This window comes from Orcinus orca, chromosome 7 (assembly GCF_937001465.1).
Source record: "Orcinus orca chromosome 7, mOrcOrc1.1, whole genome shotgun sequence".
Taxonomy (NCBI): domain Eukaryota; kingdom Metazoa; phylum Chordata; class Mammalia; order Artiodactyla; family Delphinidae; genus Orcinus; species Orcinus orca.
Genome location: NC_064565.1, coordinates 5301726 through 5308828, shown reverse-complemented (window position 1 = coordinate 5308828; position 7103 = coordinate 5301726). Strand labels below are relative to the sequence as shown.

At 52.7% G+C, this 7103-nt stretch overlaps 1 long non-coding RNA gene across 1 annotated transcript; it reads left to right on the top strand.

Moving 5' to 3' along the window:
• The first annotated feature begins 2177 nt into the window (after positions 1-2177).
• LOC125964991 (uncharacterized) lies at positions 2178-5839 on the top strand. The gene is made up of 3 exons (XR_007478390.1): positions 2178-4297; positions 4626-4677; positions 5416-5839. It is a non-coding gene; the product is annotated as an uncharacterized LOC125964991 (long non-coding RNA).
• The last annotated feature ends 1264 nt before the right edge of the window (positions 5840-7103 follow it).

Below are 7103 nucleotides of genomic sequence, written 5' to 3'. Positions count from 1 at the left end.
CCCAGGGACACTCTCACCTTCTGAGACGGACCTCATTCTGTCTATGGAGTGTGTATCTCTCTAAGTAAATCCAATTCTTACCTAAAAAAAAGGAAGAAAGATAAAGGCCATGTGAAGACAAAGGCAGAGACTGGAGTGATGCAGTGCAAACCAAGGAACATCAAAGATGGCCAGCAACCCACAGAAGCTAGAAAGAGGCAAAAAAAAAAAAAAAGGCTTTGTAGCTTCTATAGCCTTCAGGGGAGCATGGCCCTGCTGATACCTTGATTTTGGACTTCCAGCTTCCAGAACTGTGAGACCATAAATTTCTGTTGTTTTTAACAACCAGTTTGTAGTACGTGGTTATGGCAGCCCTAGAAAAGTAATACCAGGCAACAGTCTGAGAGCCGGGGTCCAGGGGGAAGGACGTGGTGTGATCTCCATCCTCTGGGAGCTCTGAGCCTCTCCTTCCGCATCTCTCTCAGGGCCTCCTTCCTCCCATCTCACCACGGCCTCCTCCTTCAGCACCTCTGGGGGAAGGATGGGCAGCAGGTTTCAGCGCCGGTGTTGAGAAACCAAGTAATAAGCCCACTGGCCAGCCGTCGCTGTGACTTCAACCCAGAGGCCATAGTCCCCGGCACTTTGGCTTCGAGTACGCTACTTTAGTCCTGCTCTGATTCTAATCAGGGGTCCTAATTTTATAGATGGGGAAACTCAAGCCAGGGGCTGAAGTGACTTGCCCAAGATCAGGTTGGTTAGCGCTGGAACCAGAGTTGGTGCCAAGGCCCCAGACCCCAGTCTGGGTGTCCCGACCCCTCTGAGGCCCAGTGAGAGCTGGAAGCAAAGCCTCCCTCTTCCCAGAGACCATGTGTCCTCAGCCAGCGCTCCATCTGCGGGGAGCCCTGGGACTCACCCATAGCAAGACCTGCCTCTTCTTCCCATGCCCACCTCCAGACTCTGCTGGCGCCAACTCCCAGCCCCCAGTCCGCTGGGGCTCCCTGACCGCCTGCACTGAGACTTCTTCCAGGCTGGATGGACATCCACCTCCTGAACCAGATGTGTTGTACCTGGAACTCCCGGAGCAGAACCTCAGTGAGGACGTGGGGGCTAAGGGCTGGGCTGGAGGCCTGGGTCGGCCACAGAGCACAGCTGTGGACACTGGTGATGTAGAAGCGAGTTTGCTTACGCAGCAGACAAGCTGGCAGGGACGCGTGCATTCGACACGTCAGTGCCTCCCGGCCTGTGTGGGGCCCCAGGCCCTTTAAGAATCTCCGAAACCTATAAATCCTCCCTCATAAAATGAGACATTCAGACATACACAGAAAGCTCTGCACACAACTTTTCAGAGGATTGCTAGCCACCAGAGTCCATCTGCATCCTCCTTAGAGGTCCACAGAATCCAGGTGAAGACTCCAGGCTAAAGGCACGCAGGTGTGTGAATACAGATGTACGCACCACATGTGGACACATATTCACATTTAAAGGTGGTATTCATTCTAGGGCTTACCTTCCTTAGGAGTACTTAGAGCCAGAAATCTGTAAAGTTACGTGTGTGGAATGAAGAGGAAAGAACTCAGGCTTTGGGTACCACAGAACTGTGTTAAAATTCCACTCTCCTAGCCATGTGATGCTGGACATGTGAATTCACTTGTCTGAGCCTCAGTTTCCAAATGTGGATACGTGTGAGGTTGAGAAGTAGATTTAAAATGCTCAGTAGAAAAACAAGCAGCAATTTAAAAATTAACCAGGGACTTACCTGGTGGCACAGCGGTTGAGAATCCGCCTACCAATGCAGGGGACACGGGTTCAAGCCCTGGTCCAGGAAGATCCCACATGCCGCGGAGCAACTAAGCGCATGCGCCACAACTACTGAGCCTGCGCACTCTAGAGCCCACAAGCCACAACTACTGAAGCCCACGTGCCTAGAGCCTGTGCTCCACAAGAGAAGCCACTGCAATGAGAAACCTGTGCACCGCAACAAAGAGTAGCCCCCGCTCGCCGCAACTAGAGAAAGCCTGCGCGCAGCAACGGAGACCCAACACAGCCAAAAAAGAAATTAACTAATTAAAAAAAAAAACTCATTAAAAAAAATTAACCAAAAAAGTCCATTATATAGTGATCCTTTTTCTCTCTTTCTCTCCCTCCCTCTTCGTCTATATATAATATGCCATATATATCTGAAAAGATATTCACCCAAGTGTTACCAGTGCGGAGACTTAGATAAAACTAGAGATGATTGAATGTACTTTCCTGTATTCAACAAAGAACATTGATGCTTTGGGTATAGACAAGAAAAATAAACATTATTATTGTTTCAAACGAAGTTCCTAATACAGTGTTTGTCAGAGAGTAGCTGGCCAATAAATAACGCTTATTATTACATTTATGTGTTGCAGGAAATATGTTTCCATATCATATGAAGTATATTATTAAAGAATCACTGTGTCCATCCATTCACAAGACACCTGTGGAGTACCGACGACATGCATATAATGTGTTGTCTTGGACCTAGGGGATGGGGTGTGTGCAGAAAAGAAAGAATCTTATAGGATGGGAAAGGGATGAGACCAGACAGATAACACCAAGTGCCATGTGCCAGGGCAAGTCTCCCAGATTGCCTGGGGAGGGTGCAGGACAGGAGTATGTATCGGAGTTGGGAGGCGAGCGCTGCATGCACAAGGAACATCTCAGCAGCCCCTGAGGGCAGGGAGCGGGGAGGGATTTCCAAGGAGGAGATGCAAGGGTAGAGGAGCCTCCAGAGGGGAGAAGGAGCCACATATACTTAGGAATGAGAAGGGTGGCAGCAAGCAAAACCCTCTGACCTGGGGGCACAGAGGGCAGTGGGCGCAGACCACAGAATTCTGGCCTTGAGTTCCGGGCTGATGCATTTTGACGTCATTCAACGGAAGATGGGCATTGGTGTGCTGCCTCTTGAGCAGGGAGTGATCTAATCAAAGCTTTATGTTTTCAGTTAGGACAGCTGTCATTGCAAGTAGCAGAAACTGAACCACAGTAGCTCAACCAAATAGGGTTTTTCTTTCTTTTTTTTACAAAATATTTATTTATTTATTTTTGGCTGCACTGGGTTTCCATTGCTGTGCGCGGGCTTTCTCTAGTTGCGGTGAGTGGGGGCTACACTTCGTTGCGGCGCGCAGGCTTCTCATTGCAGTGGCTTCTCTTGTTGCGGAGCACGGGCTCTAGGTGAGAGACTTCAGTAGTTGCAGCACTTGGGCTCAATAGTTGTGGCTTGCGGGCTCTAGAGCGCAGGCTTAGTAGTTGTGGTGCAAGGACTTAGTGGTTCCGCGGCATGTGGGATCTTCCTGGACCAGGGCTCGAACCTATGTCCCCTGCATTGGCTGGTGGATTCTTAACCACTGCGCCACCAGGGAATTCCCCAAGCATGGTTTTTCTTATTTGCTTTGTTTTGGGTTTTTTTTCACAGAACATGGAATCTGGAGGTATAAGGTCCAAAATCTGGCTGTAGGCTCTACTATGCTATGAATGAGGTAGGTGCCTTTTTTGTTTCTGCTCTACCATCCCTGGAGTGTGGCGTTCATCCTGAGGTTGCCTCATGGTTACAAAATGTCTGCTGCCCCTCCAGCCTATGTCCGTAGTCTATGCAGGCAGACAGGAGGAAGAGGGGCAGGGAAAGGAAGAACGAAGAATGGGGAAGAGGATGTGGCAGAGGGGAAAGGCTCAGACCCTTCCTGAGAATCCACAGGAGGCCCCGTGGGAGGGAGGGCAGGATGGAGAGGACCAGATGGGTCTGGGGACTCCTTGGTAGCCGCAGACCCTAGAGGGAGTTCAGGTCCAGGCCCAAGTTGCATCCTCGTGGTTCAGGGCAGATCTAGATGCAGACGGGAACCTGGTGGAGCCCTGGCCTGCTGCCCCATCTGAATCATGCTCCCAGTGGGTTGCCCTGAGCAGTCCTCATTCATTCATATTCATCTATTTGCTCATTCACTCAATGAGCCTTTCACTTAGCAAACATCCCCCATCCCCACAGATGCCCTCTTTCTCATGACTTTGTTCATTCATCTTGCAGCTATTAGTGAGCACCTACTACGTGCCAGGCAGTATGATAGGTGCTAGGCTCCAGGTGGACAAGACAGACAAAATCCCTGCCCTCTCAGCAATGAACAGACTCACTGAAAGAAAAGAAAAAATTCTACTGTCTTATACTATACAGATAAACTCCTTATGCTTCTAGTTCTTATGCAACAATATAACTTGAATGAATTTTCAAACGTAATAGAAATCAAATGCTACAACTAATAACAACATAAATGTTTTTTCTGCATCCAGATTCTGACTTGCGGTGAGGATGGGCCCTGTAAAACCAGCCTTTCCTCCACAATTTCTATCCCAATTCCTGCTCCATGATGTCACGGGGGCAGAAGGGCAGGGGTCAGAGGGCTCACAGGGACGGCCTCTCCTGGCCGGGGTGGGGCAGGTGCGGGGGTCCTGAGGGGGCTCACGAGCAGGAGTGTGTGAGCTGGCTGGGTGGGCCAGAGGCTCTAGCAGTGGGAGGGGAAGGAGGCAGCGGGTGGCCCCTGGAGAGCCTGAAACCCTGATGCCAGGACCTTGGGCATTGTCCTTGGCAGTGCAGAGTCTCCAAGGGCTGTGACCTCGTTTCTGTTTAGCAGGACCATGCTGGCCACGATGCAGGGTTGGAAGGGAGGACGGACAAGGTAGGAGGTTAGTGCCATGGTGGGACGTCCAGGTGGGAGGTCTTGGACGCCAGGCTGAACCTGGGAAAGAAGCCTGGGCTGGACACCTACCTGGGCATCAGCAGTGGTGTCCAGGGGCAGCCAGGCCCCCGGCCTGGGCGCAGGGACAAAGGGGGAAGGCCTCCGGGAATCAGGCTCCTGAAGAAGCCTTGTGGTGGAGGACAGGAGAGAGAACTTGGTGGGTCTCAGAGGAGGGCACTCGGCGCTGTGCTGGGTCCAGCCGTGGCCAGCGGGCTCTGAGCTCCCAGGCCCTGACACCCCCATGGGCAGCCTTTGCTTCCTGGGCAGGGCCTCGTTCCCCAGCATCAGGGATGGACTCGGGCCCGGAGGAAACAGATGCCCACCTTCCCAGGCCTGTTTTCCATTCCAGTGCCCCCATAAATTGCCTGGAGCCGCCCCCACTATCCCCGGCTGCTGCTTTGCAGTCGGGGTGTATCAGTCATGATAAGACATCACTTAAAGCACCGGTGACAGGGCCTAATCAGTCTTTTGAAATATAGACTTCTCCCCACACTGCGGGCAGGGCCGACATTAATACACATTTATGCAAAGCAAGAGCTGTAGCTGTCGGGGGCTGATCTTTACAAGTATGATAAATGATGTTTATTTTCCATGATGGAACGAAACACCCCAGCCGACAGTAATTGTAATAACAAGGACAGATCAACTTCTATAAAGTGATTGAATCACCCTTCGATTGCATTAGTGTCCACACTCCATTGTGTCACCGGCATCCCCGAGGTTCCTAGGACAGTGATCCAGACGGTCACCCCTCAGTTCGATGCCTGCCCTTCACCTGGGCTGCCGGGGCCAAGGCGACCGCCTGCTGGCAGCGACGGGTCCAGCTCCTCCAGCCCGGACTTTCGTCTCGCCGCGTGTGAGGCATGTGGGCTGGGATGTGCACAGTGCCCAGCGTCAGCCTGGAAGGGCCTGGAATTGGGGTGGCAGGGGAGCGGCAGAGGGCGACCCTGCATGGCCAACCTTTGGGAGCAGAAAGCAGGGCGTTTTGTCTAATCCTCCCCATGGCCCCGAGGGGGTGCTCTTATTATTCTGCCTTTGCAGGCGAGGAAGGGGGAGGTCGAAAAGGTTAAGTGACTTGGCCAAGGTCACACAGCTAGTATGTGTCAAAAATGGGGTTCAGGAGGGCTTCCCTGGTGGCGCAGTGGTTGAGAGTCTGCCTGCCGATGCAGGGGACATGGGTTCGTGCCCCAGTCCGGGAAGATCCCACATGCCGCGGAGTGGCTGGGCCCGTGAGCCACGGCTGCTGAGCCTGCGCATCCGGAGCCTGTGCTCCACAATGGGAGAGGCCACAACAGTGAGAGGCCCGCGAACCGCAAAAAAAAAAAAAAAAAAGAATGAAGCATAGCTTTGGGCTTCCCTGGTGGCGCAGTGGCTGGGAGTCCGCCTGCCGATGCAGGGGACACGGGTTCGTGCCGCGGTCCGGGAGGATCCCACATGCCGCGGAGCAGCTGGGCCCGTGGGCCATGGCCGCTGGGCCTGCGCGTCCAGAGCCTGTGCTCTGCAACGGGAGAGGCCACAACAGTGAGAGGCCCGCATACCACAAAAAAAAAAAATGGGGTTCAGGAACCTCCCTGGTGGTCCAGTGGTTAAGACTCTGCACTTCCAGTGCAGGGGGCGCAGCTTCGATCCCTGGTCAGGGAGCTAAGACCCCACAAGCTGCGTGGCGTGGCCAAAAATAAATTAAAAAATAAAATTAAAAAATGGGGTTCACATCCAGGAGTGTTTAACAGATTGCTCTTGAGGTGATGAGGGGACCCCTGGCTCACCAGGTCTTCCTCTGATGTGGGACCAGGTACCCGCCCAGCTCCACAGAGGATGGAGGGCTAAGCTGGTCCATGTTCAAGGCAGAGTTGTGGACACCAGGAGGCCCAGACCAGAGATGCTGGGTGCCATCTTCTAGAACCACAGCCCGGGGTGGTGTGCCGGAGGGGAAGCTCATGGGGTTAGCAGGTTGATGAGTTTCACACTCTTTTGAGACCTCAGTCTTTCTACCTGTAAAATGGAGCTAAGAGCAGCACCCTCTCACAGAGTTGGTCACCAGTTCAGTGAGAACAGGGTTCCACGAGAGTCTCTACTGGGTTGTCCCCTGGAGTTGGACATCTCGGGAGATCCAGTGACCCTGTGGGGGTGAGGGCTGCCGGAGTCCCCAAGGAAAAGGGAAAGGCCTCCCTGACCTATTAGCCCCAGAGACGCCAAAGGCTTCTAGATAAAGTGCATCTTGTAATAAAGGGTATGGCTCTTGTTACTCACTTGGCTAAAGCCATCCAGTGGCCTCCATTGAATTCAGAATGAAATGCCAGCTCCTTCATCCATGATTTGTCCCTGTGTACATGGCACTTTGTTCAAGCCGCCAAAAGGGCAGTTTCATAGTGG